The 20,747-nt window shown below is 37.6% G+C and overlaps 1 long non-coding RNA gene and 1 pseudogene across 2 annotated transcripts in view; one reads left to right on the top strand and one right to left on the bottom strand.

Annotated features, from left to right (window-relative positions):
* LOC118354291 (uncharacterized) overlaps positions 1 to 20,747 on the top strand; it is a 295,091-nt gene that overhangs the window by 51,494 nt on the left and 222,850 nt on the right. The gene's annotated exons all lie outside the window — the stretch shown is intronic.
* LOC112654005 (40S ribosomal protein SA-like) lies at positions 8,715 to 9,771 on the bottom strand (annotated as a pseudogene).

A 20,747-nucleotide genomic window follows, 5' to 3' on the forward strand; every position in this document is an offset into this window, starting at 1 on the left:
CAACCACCGAGCCATCCAGGTGTCCCTTTTGCAGTGTATTATTATAATTATTTTGAGTCATGATGGTTTGACTAGTGATTTTTCAATGGTGTGGAAGTGAAACACATAGAAATGGAACTTCAAATTTTGAATTTTGATCTTTTTCTGGGCTGGTGATATGCAGTGCAGTACTGTCCCATGATATTGGGCAGCAGCAATGAGCCACAGCTTCCATTCAGCCACACCATGTGGAGGGTAGACAACCCCTACATTTACAACCATTCTGCACTCATACAACCATTCTATACCTGCATTACAGTATCCAATAAATTGCATGAGGTAGTCAACACTTGATTATCAAATAGGCTTTATGTATATGATTCTGTCCAATTGTAGGCTAATGCAAGTGTTCTGAGCACATTTAAGGCAGGTTAGGCTAAGCTATGATGTTAGGTAGGCTAGGTGTATTACATGCATTTTCAGCTTAGGATAGTATACTGGAATGAACCCCATTAGAAATCAAGGAAGATCTGTATTTTGTTATTGGTTATTGTTGTTAATCTTTTACTCTGCATAATTTATAAATTAAACTTGATCATAAGTATGTATATGTAGGAGAAAACATAATATATATAGGGTTTGGTACTATCTGCATTTCAGGCATCACTGAGGGTCTTGGAATGTATCCCCTGTGGATGAGGGGAAACTACTGGGTTAATGTTTGACTACTTGGGAAGGTGTGTCTATACCAGGAAGTAGGAATTTTGGGGTCCATCTGAGAGGTCTGCTTACCTCACCAAGAATACTATTCTTTCATATCTGAGTTAGTGGGATTAACTATATATATATATATATATATATATATATATATATATATATATATATATAACTGGAATATATAACAAAAGAATTTGCCCTTTGCCTTGATGGCAAACATCAAAGAATTTAATAAGTTACTTTATTTAATCTTAATATAGTCCAAATCTTAATGTAGTCCAATGCCAGTTTGGTTCAGTACTTCTACTAATATAGATAAAGAAATAAAAATAAATATAGAGATATACACTTTATGTCCTTGTAAGGGTCACACCTAATATACTGTCTAAACTGAAACCAAAATGCAGTGATCTGCATAAATCAAGCAACTTTTAGTACTTGCTGTGTTTTAGGCACAGTCCTGGATGATGGAGATAGAGACAGGGTACTATAGCTCAAGTTAATTTCTTAAATCTAATTATATTTCAGTTAAAACATCAAAGGCATTTTAATGACATTCCAATTTATGTGCAAGGATAAGCAAGCAATAATAGTTTTTTAAAAGTATTAATAAGAGAGGTGTACTTCAAATGATACTTAATAATTTGGCAGTACTACAATAATTAACACAGGATGGGTCAGCACAGTAATGTAGGCAGATCAATAGGACATAATTAAAAACTTAGAAAAATCAGAAACATCCTGATATATATATATACATACACATATATATACACATAAGACTTTAATATAATTTTAATGTATAATTAAGTTAGCATTTAAATTACTGATATTATGTTATGAGAACTGTGAACTATTTGGGGAAAAAATAGAGCTACATTTCTTTTTCATCATACATACAAAAATCAATTCCAGATGATAAAAAATGTAAAGGCTAATCATGAGAACTTAAAATTATATGAGAATATAAGGTACATATTTGTATTATTTGAGGGTCGAGGAAAATCTTCCTTTTTTTTTTTTTTGAGGAAAATCTTCTTAAGCATGATCCCTAAGCATATGCCAACATAGAAATTGATAGATTTCTCATACTCCATAGCAAACTCTTTTGCAGATCAGAAGACATCTTAAATAAAATAGAATGGTAAGTCATGAAATAAAAAATGTTTCCACATATATGGCAGAAATACCATTGTTGCATAATGAGCTTTTACAAATCAATAAATAAAACAATTCAGGAAGAAAAAAACAAAAGGCCTAAGTAAGAAATTCACAATAAAGAAATACAAATGACCTCCCTCAAAAGAAAAATGCTCAGTCACTAATAATCAAAGAAATTAAAGCTAAAAACCAGAGATGTAATTTTCACCTGAAAAAACTGGCAAAAAAAGTTTGCATATTAAGTGTGGGAGAAAATGTGGGAAAATGGATATGCAGACCTTTTGGTAGCTAATCAATTTGAAGAAAAGTCCTGAAAGTCTGTGTAGTCTTTTACCCATAATTCAGTTTTTATTAATATATCTTTAAGGATAGCTAAGAATAAATACAAAGCTTTAACCACAGTATTTATTACAGTATAACTTATAAGAATTAGATCTAGTCTAAATGTCCAAAATAAGTCATGGTAACTTTATGACTATTATATGGTATTTTGAATTTTTATTTTTATCTTTTTTTTTTTTTTTTTAAAGTAGGCTCCATGCCCAGTGTAGAGCCCAACACGAGGCTTGAACTCACAACTCTGAGTTCAAGACCTGAGCTGAGATTAAGAGTCAGATGCTGGGGATCCCTGGGTGGCTCAGCATTTGGCGCCTGCCTTTGGCCCAGGGCGCGATCCTGGAGTCCCGGGATCGAGTCCCAGGATCGAGTCCCGCGTCAGGCTCCCGGCATGGAGCCTGCTTCTCCCTCCTCCTGAATCTCTGCCTCTCTTTCTCTCTATGCCTATCATAAATAAATAAATAAATCTTAAAAAAAAAAAAAAAGAGTCAGATGCTTAACTGACAGCCACCCAGGCACCCCTTGGATTATTTTTATAAAGGAATATTTCATTCCTTAATGAATGTTAATTATATATGTAATTAAAAAAATCTTTTCTTCATTATATATAACTACTTCCCCCCAAATGTATATGTTAATTTTCGGGATATATGGATATAAAACTGTTTATACATATAACATTTTTATACAGTAATTGTATGTGTATATATATGTGTGTGTATATGTATTTATATATATAAACAGTTATATCTATCTATATATCTATATAAAAAGTTTTATACCTATATGTCCCAAAAGTTAACAATTTAATTGTATCTGAATTTTGGGATTATAGGTAATCTAAATTTTATTTTAGTTGGTTTTTATTTTCTAGATTTTCTGTGATAAGTGTGTTATTTTTAGTGATCCATTCCCCCTCTATTATAGATAATTTTGTTACCCAAAATAAGCTGGCAGTGGAACATAGCACAAAGAGCAGAGAGTTCGAATGTGGTGGAGCTGCATTTGAATCCTGGCTCACAGTTCCCTGCTTCTCCTGGGGGATAATTGTCCTGGATCAGATGCTTGCCCTCATCCAATCAGCTGTAGCAGAGGGTTATGTGTTCGAAAATCTGGCTGCCTAAGGACTAGCTGTCAGCACAGCTGAGTGAGTGTTACTGGCTCATCTTGGGGATACAGCAGACCGAACAATGAACTATAATACAACAGGAAGTGGTAAGCTTTTGGATTCAGTCAAGTGCTAATGGACTCATGGAGAGAGGGATGGGGATAGAAGACCCTGAGAAAAACATCACTGAAAAGGTGACTTGCAAATGATCTTTCTAGATGGTATAATTCACTAGCTGATGAAGAGGAGACAGGGCAGGTGAAATGTCATAAAGGCAGAAGAGGCATCATGAAAGAAGGATGGAGGCATGAAAACACTGCATCTTTGGAGAGCAGTAGGCAGGATGGTTATTGGAGAGAGAAGTACATGCAAAATAAGGTGAGAAAGGTAGGTAGAGAGCTAGCTGGATTCGGACTCTGAATATTTAGGGCAATCACTTTTGCCGTTTGTTGTTTCTGAAAATAACATTTCAATTTAAAGAGTCCCCTGCTATCACCCAGAGTTGTTCAGTCCTGGCAGAACTTTAGGAGTCACTTTGGAACCTTTAAAAAGTAAGGATGCCTGGGGCCCCAACCTGAATCCCAAATCCAGATTTCAGGGGATTGGGCTTGAGTGTGTATTAAGAGAGCTTCCCGGGTGATTGAAACCGGGCAAAGAAGGTCAAGGGCCATTGTTATAAACTATGCTATGTGACCTGTCTCCTGTGTTCTGTATAGTCTCTGACTCCCTCTTTTGGTTTCAGGCTATTTAAAAAGAGATGCCAGACTCTCTGGGTATAACTAGATTAGTCTTGGCTTACGCTTTTCTAAGATTATGGACTTCACTGAATGACTTTTAGAGCTTGGTAAATGACTTTTAGAGCTTGACTTTTAGAGCTCTACTAGTAATAGTTTCATCACATGCCAGTTTCTTTATGGTTCGCAACTGTCATCTCAAATTTCTACCACCTTTAAAATTTTGTCCCAGAGCCATGCTGCTGAGGCCTCTCTAATTGCCCTCCTGGGCAGGCACCCATTTCCTACTGGTTCTTACACTCACCCCTGCAGCCCTTTCCTGCCTTTCTTGGTTATGACCAATCATGAATGGTCTCTTCCTTTTGGGATCTTTATCTCTCAGATGATTCTTTCCACAAAAGTGAATATAGTTTTTCTCTAATCTTTTTAGAGATTAGAGGCATATTTTTCAAAGACTATCATTTACTCTTTAAACATTTAGCTTTCCTTAGAATTATCAATATCAATATTCCTATTGTTTTTTTTCTTCAACTGACAACTCTAGGCATTCTTTATTATCACGTTATTTCTGAATATGGAAACATGGAAGAATTAAAACTCTTCAACAATGCTACTTTTTTAAAAGAGTGCTGGTAAGATGCAGATTTTTTTTAGTGAGGATTAGCCAGGATTTCTCACCTCTAACATCTCCTACGTGAATCAGAGAATTCATTAACATAAAAAGCACCAACCATGGCCCCATAGTCCTAGAACTAATGAACACATAATAAATCCCAGCTCTCTTCGACAAACTCCGAATGACACAGGCTAAAGAAACATGGTCTTTCAATCCATCAATTTCTATTTTACCTTGATAGCAGTCATGAATGCCTTCCAATGTCAAAGCAGGGCAGAGTTGTAATTCAAAAAGAGTAAGATTTTCAAACCTTGAAAAACCACTTTGGATTTATGGTCCAAATTCAAAATTTTATTCCTTCTCCCAAGCATGGAACTCTCAAAAAAAGGGAAAGGTGGCATATGGAGCTTACTTGCCTTGTCTTCACAGGGGTGCAACAGACTGTAATGTTCTTTTTGGGGCCTCAAATGCATCAACTCAAACTTTTTCAGCTCTGAGATTCATAATCTATAAATATTCAAGAATCACTGTTACCTCAGTTTGTCTAAACATGAGTTTGTCATCCCAACTGTCAATTGAGTGGATAATGAGGACCATCTCTCTCATCAGTTAACTACTCTGCAGACTGGTTGTGCTCTGCTTCTTCAGATTTTGTCTTTGCTCTGAAGTCTTTACTACATTCTCAGCTTTGGGGATTTCTATAACCCTCGTATCTTTTTTCATTTAATGTTATCTCTTGGTGTCTTCTGAAAAAAAGTGATCATCTAAACTAAATGCTGTCTTTTGGATGGCAGGAAACCTATACTTAAAGGGCTGTTTTAAATTTTCCTATCAGCTGAAAACATGTACCTGATTTTCAGTGCAAACATGATTAAATGTTCAATTTATAACTTTATTTAGGAATACATTATGTAATCTACTCTTAAAGACTGTAATGGAACAAATATAGTTTTTTCCAGAACTGAAGTGGAACTAAAATTGTTCAGTAGTTTGGTCTACTGTTAGAAATACAAAAAATTTTCCAACCCGAGCAAAAATAACAGCCCATTGTGGATTGATGTTTGTCTTTTACACAGGAATAGGAAATCAGTTAAGAGATCAAAAGTTCTTTAAAACACTTCTACCCACCACAGGCTTTTGATAACCTTGGAAGGTGATTAGAATGAAAAGAAACAATTAAAAATTAACACCATATTTTTGATAATAAAAATTGGCTACGGAAAGGAAAAATATATTAAAGCATCACTGTAGGATGATTGTGATACCAGAATAGTAGAGACAATCCAAGTCAGCTCTTCTCTTCCTTGTAGAGACCAAACCATGAAAGACTTGCTCTTCCAGGGTCCCACAGGAAGTCACTGATAACATGCCTCCATTCTCTCAGTAAGAGATGAAAGTGGAACTGGGGACACGTGTCTCACATGCCCTTTGGTAAATGCTGAATCTTTTTGTGTTTTATTTATTTATATTTTTATTTTTTTTTAAAGATTGTATTTATTTATTTGAGAGCATGTGTGTGTGTGTGTGTGTGTGTGTGTGTGTGTGTGTGTGTTTGTGTAAGAGAGAAAGAGAGAGAGAGAGCAAACATGAATGGGGGGTAGGGCAGAGGGAGAGGGAGGAGCAAGTTCTCCGCTGAGCAGGGAGCCCCATGTGAGGCTAGATTTGAGGACCCTGGGATCAGATGATCTGGGCCTAAGGCAGATGCTTAACCGACTGAGCCACCTAGGCACCCTAGGTGTTTTTCTAAAAAAATATATATAATGCTATAAAAGTTATATGAGAAGCATATGAGAAGGTGACCACAAATCTAATTAGTTAATCAGGTCTAATTACCACTAGCTATAGTTTCTGAGGTGATTCTCACTGATGCTGCATACAGCTTTTGAAATATTATAGTTTAATAAAAGTAATTTACATGATACTGTTGATGAAGAAGGTAACATAGAACTAACTTACACATGTCTAGATCTGTGTTTTCAAATCATATCCCCTGAGATGGCAGTGGTCGTCTCAGAGGAAAGGGTCCCTAATGGAAAAAGTTTGGAAAACTTGGTTTAAAGAAAGTTTAGGAAGATTCTTTCCTGTAGGACTACTTAGAGCCTGTAATAATCTAAGGAGCCCTGTGAATCCTCCCATTGGGGTAAACTATGTAATATTTCTCAAATATACTTGTCCGTGGAATTCTGATTTTTCACTAAGTAACTATTAACATTCCACCAGAATGCTTGTGCTTTTGAGAAACACAGTTTAGCCATGTAGTTCCAAAATGTCTCTTTCACTTTTTCTGAAACTCAGTTTTTCATGTAACTCATTCTAAATATTTATGTTGACTCTTATGATCTCAATTTAAAATTTCCTAGAGTTCCATTATGAGGAGACTATCGTCCAGATGGGCTCTGTGACTTGCTGGTTGGCTCTCTCTTCTCTCTACTCCATTTGTCCAGAAAATCTCCCTTGACATCCTGCTCTCCCCAGCCCCAGGGGACCCTCTTTCATTCCACTTACCATGGGTGTTACCGTTGTTTGTTTGGACTGCGAGCTCCCTGAGGTCAGGGGCCATGCTGTATTCTTTACATTCCCATTTCCTAGCACAGGGCCTATTGTTTATTAATTCAGCAAATATTTTTTTGACACTGCAAACAAGACAGAGAAGAACGCAGCCTTTTTAGAGCTATAGTCTATTGAGGGAGAGAAGGAAGCAATTGCCAAAAGATGTGAGAAATGCTGTGATAGAAGAAATGCAGACTGTTCTCAGAGAGACACTCTAGGGAAGGTTTCCTGAGGGATTGATACCTATTTTGAGACCCGAAAAATGAACAGGAGCTGGTGGAAAGGTGCATGTAGTAGGCTTTCATGGAATACTCATTGGATGAATTAATGTATTCCTGCAGGAAACAGAACCTTGATTACCTTATTTTTTTCAACTGTTCTTTTTCTTTTCATCCGAAGCAATTCCTTTCTGATTGTTCCAATTCTTGAATCTGTTTTCGAAGTGTCATGAAGTTTTTGGAGACATCCTTAATAGGTTTACTTTTGCAAATATTTTATTGCCCTCACATTCTTATTGCTATTATTGCTAGCATTCATTTCATATTTTTATCAATACTGTGTGTGTATGTTTTGCTTTTTATTTGGTACATACTTTCTGTGCAAGATAACTTTTATAACATTTACAATAAAAATTTTGTGCATAGAAAGGGCATTGAAGCAGTGAAATATTTACATCCAGCATGCGTCTGCATCAAAGTATATTTTGCAGATAACTAACTTCTTTTATACTGATTTTAATCATTACTATCATGCTCAACAAGTTTTCAGAACCCTTTTGCATATATTATCTCATTTGAAATGAAAAATTCACAAGATTTTCAATCAGTCATTAACTCCCCAAGCAGCCCTGCAGAGTAGACAATACCAGCATTGTCCCTTTATAAGTAGCCCTACCTCCACGAATGAAGAAGAAACTGAGTCAGAAAGATGATAAATAATTAGTCTGGCCACGAAGTGGTATTATATAGGGCACCTAGCTGTTTTTGGATTTTCAAATATTTACTCATTTTGTTTCTTATGTAAATTTGGCAGATTTCTTTTATCTCTTGGATAAGTACTTCATTGTAGAGAACCTTGAGGATTGTTCTCGGTCATCTTACATGAGAATTATTTGTGCTTAGAGAAATAATACTATATGCTTTACTTTATGGACCACATAGTGCCTAGAGTCTTAAGAAGGGTTGTCTGATATGAGTTTTAGTTTTGAGTTCGTGGCACTTTCATATTCATTTGCAGAGACAGTTCAAAATGTTTAAGTTATGTACCTATCACTATTCTGATGCCATAAACAGGTGTAGAATGCCTGAACACACAACGCTGTGTCTTTGGTTGTGTCTTTTATGTTTTCTTAGCCTAGGTACCAAAGTGCCCTTTAATGGCTTGAAAGTGACTACATGGACAGCAGGTTAAGATTGACCTCAATCAGAGCTAGGTTATTTATTTATTTATTTTAAGAAACTGTTTATTTTCTGTCAACCTTATTTCCATCTTGTTCCTTCTGTGGAAGAGCAGCTTAAGACCACTAAGTGGTCGTTCGTACCCATTCAGTGGCCTGAGCAGTGGGAGCTGCAGACCCATCTTCAGTGGCTGGCTGAGCTCCAGTCTTCAGTGGCAAAGTGCTGAATAGGCACAGAGGGCACCTGCACACTCCAGGCCAGTCTGCAACTTCAGGCTGAGTAGCAGTGAACTCAGGAGCTCGAGCCGTCCATTCACCCTGAAATTCCTCCTTAGTCACAGCCTTTTCAGCAGCAGCCTGTTCTTCCTTTTCAATCTCTTCAGGATCTCTGCAGAAGTAGAGGTCGGGCAGGACTTCCCATGGGTGCTCTCGGGAAAGGGTGCCACGCATGCACAGGACTTCCTGGGCCAGCATCCACATCAGACCCACTGAGTGAGCTCCCTTGTTGCAAGGGAAGGCATTGTGCACATAGTGCAGAGGAGAGTCTGTTACACAGAGCAATGGTAGGCAGGTGAACATAAGACGCCTCTGTGAGAGGCTGGCGGTCAGCCCTGGGATCAGTAGTAGCCTCCAGAAGCCTTGGCTCTCCTTGGCTGGATCTGGTTAGTGAAGGTTCCAGGAGTGAAGCAGCCAGCAAATCTCAGCACAGCTCGCTGGCCAGTATTCCTGGATGATAGAACACTGACATCAGCTGGGTTTTTTTATTTTTTTTAAGATTTTATTTATTTATTCATGAGAGACACACAGAGAGAGGCAGAGACACAGGCAGAGGGAGACGCAGGCTCCATGTAGGGAATCTGATGTGGGGCTGGATCCCAGGTGTCCAGGATCATGCCCTGGGCCGAAGGCAGATGCTCAACCGCTAAGCCACCCAGAGATCCCCTGGGTTTTCAATGGCAACAGTGGCATCAGCGGCCAACAGAAGCTTCTCCCAGGTTCTCTTCAGATTTATGATGTAGATACCATCCCTTTTCCTTTCGTAGATGTACTGTTCCATTTGGAAGTCAAGGTTGGTGCCACCTAAGTGGGTTCCGGCTGCAAGGAATTTGAGGACATCCTCCTCCTTCATTTGCAGAGCATCAAGGGCTCTGGACGTTTTTTAAGTTTCCCTTTAAGTTACAATGGGAATGCAAAACAACGCCGCCGTATGGATCCTTCCCTGGGTAGCGTGGAAAACGATTCTTTTTTTCTTAATACTAAAATAGGAATTTGTTAACCAATGACTGCATGTAAGTGTAGAAGAAAGAAAGGATCATGGTGTAGTTAACTCTTGGGAGGTTAAAAATGACCATATAGGTGGTCAGAAGATAGTGCATTGACCTTAACTTGCCTACTTTTTTCCCCCTATAGACCCAGTTAGAGGTTTGAATATTAGAAACACCTTTTTTTTTTCATCTAAAAATCATTCATTCATTTACTGAACCTAATGGGGGATGCAGCTAAGAGCAAGAGTAGGCAGAGAAATTTTTAAAAAGCAAACATAGATGCCAAAATATCTTTGCATAATATTTCACAGGCTAAAGATAAGAAGAATGCATCATCATTAGCTCACTTAATTCCAAAGCCAGGTTATTGGTTTTCCAGCCAACTAGAATTTGAAATTAGAATATTAAAGTTATTACAGATACAGGAATATTGATAGCAGTAAGTAGGAACAGCTGAAAGCTGAAAGAGATGAACATAAATAAATAAATAACAGATATAGGAAATAAAAAATAACTATGTAGAAGAATTTCTTTTCAGAGCAATAAACTCAGTGTTAACAGCTAAGAAGAATCTGACTACAAAATAATTGATGTTTATTATGATGGCTCCAAATCATCAATAAAATGATGACTATGTCTGTATAATCAGTTTGAGGAGGTAAGGAAGTATGAAGTATATGTTTCAGAAGGAATTTTATAAAAAGGGTTGAAGTCAACCAAAAAACAGTTTTGATGTTAGTCCTCGTTTGTGTGGAAAATCTTATCCTCTGTCAATGCTAGAAATAAGAGATCCTTATACTTTGTAAAGTAGCTGGTGTCTTCACAATGGGGTTGAAATTGTCCCCAGACATTTAAGGATTTCTTTCTTTCTTTTTTTTTAAATTATTTATTTATTTGTGAGAGAACATGCTAGCACACAAGCAGGAGGAGGGACAGAGGGATAGGGGAAAACAGACTCCCCAGTTAGCGTGAAGCCCAACGCAGGGCATGATCCCAGGGCCCTGAGATCATAACAAGAGCTGAAGTCAGATACTTAACCAACTGAGCCACTCAGGTGCCCTCAGAAATTTAAATTTTCAAAAATAATATTTAAAGTCCCCTCATTTAGAGGCTTAATTTTCTGAGTGATCTTATGACAGGAAAGAGAGATACTAATAACTATTCCCTTTGTAATCATTTGCCCTTTTCATTTGTTTTGTTTATTTTGTTTTTCATGAAAATTTTGATGACTTTGTCTCAGTGCCCTCTTCACTTCAGAGAGCTATTTTATGTCTGTCAAATGTCATGTTACATGCTATAACAACACCACATGGTTATATATAATGCCATAAAATATCTGTATGTGACATCTAGTCACAACTCTGACAAAGAAGATGATCAGATTCCATTATATATTTAAGAGTCTATGTGACATTTACATAGGCTACTTCCATGCTCATCTTTGTGGTGCTAATTTTTAAAATCATCGTTGTTTTCTCGTTTCCTTCAAATTAACCATTATATGGAAAAAAAAGATAATGCAAAACAAAAATTTTGTTTTGTGGAGCTAAAGATACATTCCTTAAAAATCTCAATCATTTTTTTTGTTTTGTTTTTAATAATAAATTTATTTTTTATTGATGTTCAATTTGCCAACATACAGAATAATACCCAGTGCTCATCCTGTCAAGTGCCCACCTCAGTGCCCGCCACCCAGTCACCCCCACACCCTGCCCTCCTCCCCTTCCACCACCCCTAGTTCGTTTCCCAGAGTTAGGGGTCTTTCATGTTCTGTCTCCCTTTCTGATATTTCCCACTTATTTTTCCTCCTTTCCCCTTTATTCCCTTTCACTTTTATTTATATTCCCCAAATGAATGAGACCATATAATGTTTGTCCTTCTCCGATTGACTTATTTCACTCAGCATAATACCCTCCAGTTCCATCCACAAATCTCAATCATTTCTATTAAAACACTGGTGGTCATTGCATACATTCTAGACCATCTGAAACAGATAATTTGTAAATATATAGTAATGTCTCCCAGGCATGCTATTTTAGAAAATTTGTATGAAAAAATTTACAAAACAAGTATATCTCACACTATTATTTTTGAGGGGAGTAATATAAGAACAGGATTATATATTAAAGTAGGAAATATTATTCAACAAAATGGAAAAAAAACCCCTCTGAAGTAGAGAATAGAAGAAAAAGTTGTACCTGGAAAAAAAGGAAAAATAGTGGAATTTTAAAAAGCTTTCTATTTTAATGACATGGTAACAGGGGAGAAAGTGAACTCACATGAGATTTGATTTGCTAGCGTCCCACGATAACTACACCTAGCTTCTGAATTACTGGATTTGGATCTGTGAAACAACTTTAGAAGGAATCCTAAGTGATTGAATTTATTGCACTGGCCATCAGTGTGGGCCTTTCTAGGTGAAGCCCCTCTGTTTTTTGGGGGATTGAGTTGTGTCTTTAGCAACTTGTACATTTCTTCAGGTGTTCCATTAAAAGAATCTCACAAAAAAGAATTTACCCAACTATAGCAGAAAGCCTTTAAACAGAACTGAAGTATCTCAATCTTTTTCTTTTGATGTCTCTTAGGAATTAGCTAAATTATCGCCACTTCATAATTTTACACTATCAGAACTTAAAATGGAGGAGACAGATGTTTAATATTCCAAGCATGACCCAAATACACAATACAAAGAGATCTGAGAGAAAAGACTTTTGCCGAACTCTCCATAGAGCTATAATTGAGAGGAAAAAAGCACCCCAAATAACCAATATATAAATAAAATAAAATAAAAAAACCAAACCAAAAACCAGCCAACCACACACAGTCTCAGTGGTTACCTAACTTATAGTCCATGTCAATTTCTTTCATGCTAAGGGAATGACTAGCTAATTAGAATTTTTGAATAAAACTGTGTGACACCCCCCTCTTTTTTTTACTTTGCATCCTCTTAGTCAGGTATCCGCAAATACTATTCGTGCCAATTGTCTGAGAGAAAAATATAGACTAATTAAAATGCTAATCTTTAGTAAACACATAAGTACTTGCATGAAAATTAAACACTTGGGCTGCTAATTTATGAATACGTGCTCACACATCAGGAACACTGCAACTAGTGTGGACTTCACAGTCTTGGGCTTAACAGCTTCGTCTACATGTCAAATCCACTTCAGGGCTGAGAGTATCTACCATTGAAATCACCCAGTGTGCCTTCTCTCAAGAGTGTCTAAGGAGAAAAGAAAAGTGATGTGCACTTTGAGAAGATTATTTAAAGCCTGCAGATTCATTAGGAGAGAACTTAATTGTGATCGAATCTATAATCCTTTCAGTTCATCCCATAAATAATAACAGTCTGAACTCTATTGAATCACATGGCCTCTTTTGCACAAACCTATAGAAGAGAGTCCTTAAAATTGAATAGATGGAATTGAATGGACCTGGGAAGTGGGAACTGGAATTTGATGGACAGCCTTTCACCTCTAGGTTATTGGTTTGTATCTGACCCAGGTGATGAAAAGTCGTTGTTCTACAATGGCTGTTTAGTAGTTTTCTGTGTAATGAGCTGTTGGCTCCAGTCCATTCCTCAGTGGACAGGTGTCTGCTCACATTCCCAAATCACCATTCCACTTGTCAGTCACATTTGAGGTCAAGGGCTAAATAGGAACTGGGGCCGAAATTCTTTCTCATTCTGATGAGGACAGGCCTTCCTTTGTTGGTTGACTTGGTTGAAAAAACGAAAACTGCCAGAGTCACTGTTCATGCTCTGCCTATTTTCTGTGTAAGAAGATTTTACTGTGTAGAACTTCTATCATAATGAAAAATTATTAGGTTTTCAAATGGGCATTTTTTTATTGTTACATATCATGGAAAGAGATACTTAAATACACTTCTAGACTCAAGGGACATTAAAATTTAAATGTATTTGCCTAATTGTAACAGGGCTATAGCATTCCAAGAAAGCATTTGTGTCTGACTTTTCTTCATTGACCTGGGAAAATCCTGGTATAGGTTCCAAATCCTGACAAAACTGGCAGGTAGAAGATATTCAGCGGCTGAATGTTATAGGATGTCTTGACTGGAAGAACAGTCCTCTTTGAGGGGAAAGGTAGTAGAAGACATATAGGAAAGTCTTTAATGCTTTTTGGAATTTATAAAATGGAGATAAGCTGTTTTGGCTTAAACCTCATTTAAATACTTTTGTTTCTATAAGTTCCACCATTCTAAAAATATGGATTTATATTTATTAGCATTTCTGGGGAAGTTTGTGGCCTAGAGTGACTGGTCAAGGCCAGAAGTCAGAGGACTCCGATGTTTTAACCCTGAACTCTTGGGAGAGTTTTCCACTACCAATAACTGATATGGTTTCTTACATAAACTGGATATTTCAGACAAAGATATGCTGCCAGTAAGAGTTATACAGTTCCTGTTCACTTGCTTCTGTAGATCTGGTCTCTATTTGCTGGAGAAAGAGTATATCAACTTAGGTTATTTTATTTTCTATCTTGATAGAATTTATTGCCAAATACATTAACTTAATAAAAGGGACTGGATTGAATGACAAACCTTATTTTTATTTTTTACTTTGTTTTATTTTATTTAGTTTTTATTTAAGTACTCTCTACACCCTAGGTGGGGCTCTAACTCACAATCCCAAGATCAAGAATGCTATGGTCTTCTGACTGAGTCAGGTAGGTGCCCCAAATGACAGACCTTAACCTTTCACCCAGCCTTAATTATCATGACCTCGTAAGCTCATTTTTAAGTCTGAATCTCTCTTTGTGATTACAGATTGCCGGCTAGCTTATCTCACTGTTTCTTTTACTGATAGATCTGATAACAAACATTCTATAGCTGTAGTTCTTAGAAACCGAAAACATAATAAAATACCAGGAACCCCGACGTCTAATATGAAACCAAATGTTTCGCCATTTCTTGAGAGAGATATTTTCATACATTTGGCCGGTTTTCTTGTCTTGTTTTTATATTTGCTTTTCTTAGCTTCATTGAGAAAATGATATATTTTTCTAAGTCTTTATTGGTAAAAACAATACCAGAATTCCCATGGCACCACCTGTAGATAAATATCAATTGATTTTTTCTCTATGCCTTCATGATATTATGATTAGGAAATCTGAAGAGTAAACATTTGATTTGAACCCTGATAATACCTAAATAGTTAATGTTTCCTTCCTTAGGAAACAAGCTTTATTAACTTCAAAATATTAAGAAGTTCAAAGACTGCTTAATATTTTGAAACAGCAATAGTATAGATATTTATTGAATGCCAATTAGGTAAGAATCAGTGAGAGCCAAGAGTCTTAGGAAAAATTATGATAAATTTTATTGCAAATTAGAATCAGTGCAGGTAATCAGGACTATTCGTATTATACTCTCCTTTAGTGCGATTTTAAGAATAGAATGATTTGGGGCAGCCTGGTAGCTTAGCGGTTTAGCACTGCCTTCAGCCCAGGGTGTGATCCTGGAGACCCAGGATTGAGTCCCACGTCGGGCTCCCTGCATGGAGCCTGCTTCTCCCTCTGCCTGTGTCTCTGCCTCTTTCTCTCTGTGGGTCTCCCATGAATAAATAAATAAAATCTAAAAAAAAAAAATAGAATGATTCCCTCTTTCTATAAGGGGGCATTTCTTAAGGCAATAGGTAGGCTACTTTATCTACAGTGGTTCCTACTGGACTTGAAGGCCTGTGAAAATCCTGGCACAGCAAGAATCTTATTATACCATGTCATCCATGTTTAACTTCTTTATTCTTATTGTTCTTTGCTGTTCAGTCTGATTGCTCAACACCTCCCTGATTTGTAAGGGTTTAATTCTTAGTGCTTTTCTGATACTTGTTAAATGATGCTTATTGTGGTCATCGTGCCTTCAGGCCCACAATGCAGGACCCTGACAAGTGTGGTAAAGGGATGCCACCCAAATTTCTAGGGCCCGTATTCTACACCAGATCCTCTACCTGAAGGTAGATTAATTTTCAGAAAAACAAGCAAGTCCGTATTCCTCCAGTTTTACTCAAAAAATCATGCTGGATTCCAGTCATATTCAGTAAGTGTGTGTGAAATGAAAGTTTGGGCAGGTGGTAGAGGTGACTTGTGGCACCCCACTCCAGCCTGCAGAGTAAGTGATGCATATTAGAGACAGATGGGCACAGCGGTGGAGGAGGACCTGGGTTGAAGCCTACATCATCACCAAAGGTGTGGCACGTGTGTGTGTGTGTGTGTGTGTGTGTGTGTGTGTGTGTGGTGTTTTAAACACTACTGTATTCAGTTAATCACATTGCTGGAAAACAAGTCTTGTGGTGGCATTAGTAGGAGGTTTGCGACAAGTTATTCAGTCTGGCAATTATTGCAAATTAGAACTTTATTCAGGAAAGGATATCAATTTAAGAGTAGAGAGAACACATTTACTATAGTTAATTCAGACCCTCTTTGAATGGGGTACATTTTCTTAGAAGCGGCCATAGAGATAAATGCATCACGTGACTGTCGGAACCGAACTGCTGAATGAAGATATTGGAGGACTGGAGCTATTCATTTCCATTTACAGAATCCAAATTGCTGAAAAGTCATGGGAAGGCAGGAAAGAGACTTGCTGTTTTTTAAAATGCTCCCTGGCATTTGTCTGCCTGCGTCATCCAATGCAGTATCTCATTCTGCTGCCACCCGGAGTCCCATTCACTGGTTTGTTTAACCTCAAAGTGGGAAAGTAACTAACACAAATACATTCATTGTCCATGCTCTAATAGAATTAAGATTCCCAATACACTGCCTGCATTTGAATGAGGTTTGTTACACACTAGCTTTTATGGTCACACCCTTTTCCCTTGATGGTTCTTAAGAATGGCAGAAGCAGGAGACCAGAAATTTTGTAAGCTCATAAATATGAAGCACACTGTGTTTAAATAATGCCAGGGTGGTGATACAAATGGACCAATGCCAGGAAGCTCAAAGTTAAAGCTAACAATTCCTCCTTACACCACTATGAATAAGAAGGAAGGAGAAAGGGGCACTGTGTTCGTTACAGTTGTGCTGCCAGCAGACTAGGATAACTCTGTCTAATGGGCCACTGTGGCACAGAGCTTTGAATTGCACACTGTTTATGCAGAAGACAGGAAGTAGATCTATTCTACTCTAAAAAGGCCAACTTGATGTTGGGGAATTACATAATGTTTGTTTCACACTGTACATTATCAACCTGAGTGATTGTAAGCATTTGGAATAAACCTGTATCTAGTTTCCTGCCAGTCAGTGGCGAAGACAGTGCAGGGCATTAGAAATGGAAGCAGCCACTCTTGTGACTGTGGGCATCAGCTGTTCTTGCAACCGTGCTGCTTGGATGCTGTTGTCTCCTCTTTCCTCCTCCTACAGTAATATCAGGGCCTACACCTAGTTTTGTAAACACTGTGGTGAGGAGTATCAGGGCATCACGTTTCTCTGTCGTTCAGAGGTGGACTCACTGCTTTGACGCAAAGTGCTACAGTTTGATGGCTTTTAAAATTTTTAATAATTTTTGCTTTGATATCCTGGAGTTTGCCCTTTGGTTATTTGGTGACTGACTCTCAGGGATCTGAATTTTGCTCTGTCTTTGCCAAAGTGAAACTGGCAGTGTACTTTTGATGATTAGCATGGATTACATTTGTGGTTGTGGAGAAGCCAATGTTTGTCTTCTTCTAAGGCTAAAGTGAGAGAAAGATACATTTCTTTTAATTAGCAATTCTTGGAAGAAGTAATTTTCTAAAATGCGAAAACTTAAAAAATAAAATAATAAATTACATGTCATTTTCTGCTTGATATGAGATTGTGTTGAATAGGCTACCTTCATAATCTTTGACTTCATGTTTCAAATGAACTAAATTTCTTGTTATTCCAAATTGCATATCCTCTGCTTTACCTTCTTTTTGTTTCTTTTACAATGGATTTTAGTGATGGCCTGGATTTCCCAATGCCTGAGTTAACCCATGATTGTAGATAATGTCCATTTGACAACCATGTTCATCCTTTTAGGGTTCTAGATTCTCTTCTGGGCCAATTAAACTGAGAGATGCTTGAATTCTTGAGTATCCCCCTTCCCAGGCTCATGGCTCCAAAGGCCGCACACTTAGGGGTACCGTGTCGGAGGTATAATCTTTTTCCTAGCAGGTTTTAAAGTGTAATAATAATGATGATGATGATACCACTATTAGTACCACTACCAGCTAATTATACTTTACTCATTCATCTCTGGGTACCATCAGTGATGCTAGTTTTAATTAGGAAAAATATATTAATATCTCTGATAATTAGTTACAATAGAAGACTACTACCTGATTTGTGAATATCAAGGAATATAGCTGATTATCCTGTGGCTCAGTGATGTCAGGTCCAGTGTCTCTAGGATTTTCTGGGCCTTTTCCTCAAGTTCCAAGATGGTTGCCACAATTTAAGTCCTCCCCTCTGTGTTCAAAGCAAAAAGTCAGAGGAAAGAGTAGAGCCAGCTGCCATGATCCATTTTACAGGAAAGCAAATATTTCCCTAGTGACTCCTACCAGACTGTTTGATTCTGTCTCACTGGCCAGAATGGCACCATATGACCAGCCCTAGCTGTATGGGAGTCTGGTTTGCGAGTCATTAGCTCTTTCACCTGTGTGAGAATAGGAGAAAGGTGTCAGGAATGGCACGGAGTTAGCCAGACCAAGTGCTCTGCACACTGAAGATTAGGACAGCAAGGCTCAGAGGGCTAAGTGATTTTTTCTTTTTTTTTTTTTTTTTTAAGGAGCTGGTGATTGGCAGAGGCAGGATATGAACTCAGGCTGTTTCAGAGCCCATACCCTTAATCATGGTGCCACGTAGCTTCTATTTTTCTTAGGTTCTTTTTTTTTTTTTCCCCTTATGGGGTCTTGGTGACCAGAAGAGATGCTTGTATAAAATAGTTCTCATCAAGTTTGAACCTAGGACTGCAGAACTGTTCCAATTTTTGTTTAATTTATACAGCCCTCATTTGCCACCATATTGCTAAAGATGGAAATCTCTGAAGCATATTATCTAACTGTATTTAAACAGGCTATCATCTTGTCACTTTCATGTGTTGTTGAATCTCACCACTTATGGACAAATACTGTTATTTTAAGAGCTTTAGTTCCTTTTATTATTTTTTTCCCTACAAACTGAGCATGCCCAAGTATGCATTGTAACCTATAATTAAGATACAGGCTGTCTTATTTCCAAGCAATTTTTCCTTCGCACCACAAACCCAGCAATAGTTTCCTACTGCAACTAATTGTCAGAGATATTAATATATTTTCTCCTAATAAAAAAATAGCATCAGAGCTTCCTTTCACTTTTAAGGTCCCTTGGTTATAAATTTTATTAACTTTGTTATCTGACCAGTAGTTAGTTGTAATCATAGACATTTTGGGGATATCTGCATATATTGCCAGAATGTAAGAAAGATAGAAGATATATAGGGGTTCATTAACTAAAAATTAAGGCACCAGGGAATGGCTTTCTTTAGTTCTCACTGCCACTGTTTTCCTTTGCAATTGCTAGTGAATAGAGCCAGGTATAACACCTAGCAGTACCACATATATTACACACAGATTTTATTTGGTTCATAATAAAGGTGATGCATTCCAATTCCAAAATGGATGAGACTTACATAAAGTCTAAAAAAAAAAAATCCAACAACTTTACACCGTGAAGGTCCTAGAATATGTAAACATAAAATATGTAATCTATCTTTGATTTGCGCCATAATGCTCCTTTGCTTTGAAATCATGGCTGTATTACCAAACTGACAGTTTTAATGGAAAAAGTGGCTTTCAAAAGCTGCTGTTGAAAACACACTGCATAATTCTCTAAGCCGTGAATATTTTACTACCAGCATATGCAGGGAGGCAGTGAAAACACACTGGCATTTTATTCTCTGCAAGCTGGGGTGGAGGAAATTCACTGGTGTTAAAACTGCATGTTTGTAATACGATGCAAATTCATAAATACCTATGAATGCGCACTGTTGTTATTGGCAGGCAACAACACTTTGTAGAGTCATTTGGAAGATGATAAATGGGTATGCTTTCATTTGTAATTTGCTCATTCAGCAAACATCTATCAAAGGCCCACTATATTTCAGGAACTGTACTAGGCTCAATACAAGATGAACGGAAAACCTCCACAACTGCTTTAAATTTCTCAGGATGATGTTTCATGCAGAAGACTCTGGACAAATACTGCCTGGTCACTTGGTCAGGCTGGAACTCCTGGGCACCGGTCATTGAGTGCGTAGCTCCTTGAGTCTCTTGCATCCTGTGGAGTATGTATGTGGGCCAGGGCACAGTTGATATAGATCCGTTTGTGTACCAGGAGATAGACCTTGACCTTCTGAGACTGTCACTCTTTATGAGGTGAACATGAGAGTGGCCTGTGGGGTAGTGGTTGGGGGACTGGCAGGTTTTGGGATATTTTTGGCTTAGGTGCTAAGGAGTCTGAGCATCAAGGCTAGCTATTTAGGGAGGTGATAAGAAATGCCAGCCTCTTACACCTGGAAATCTTGGACCCCTGATTCTTTGGGAAGGGAAGTTGGGGGTGTGGTTTTTCCCAAGAGAAGGATTAGTCCTTCTTCTTGCTACATCATTGACAAGCCAGCTAGAATGAATCTTGATAGGATCCTGCATCAAAGAGAAAAAAAAAAGGAAGTTATAAATGACATTTTGAGTGTAATTTTGGGGGTGTTTTCCGTCTTACTATTAATTCTTGCTGTCTCTTCCAGTGTCCATTGACTTTTTGACAACAGAGCAGATGGGAGTGTCCCTCTCCTCAGTATGTATGTTGAAGCCCTGGCCCCTAACAATTTAGAATGTGACTACATTTGGAGATAGGGCCTCTAAAAGGTAATTTTTTTT

The sequence above is a fragment of the Canis lupus genome, chromosome 3, assembly GCF_003254725.2.
Source record: "Canis lupus dingo isolate Sandy chromosome 3, ASM325472v2, whole genome shotgun sequence".
In the NCBI taxonomy this organism is placed as follows: Eukaryota; Metazoa; Chordata; class Mammalia; order Carnivora; family Canidae; genus Canis; species Canis lupus.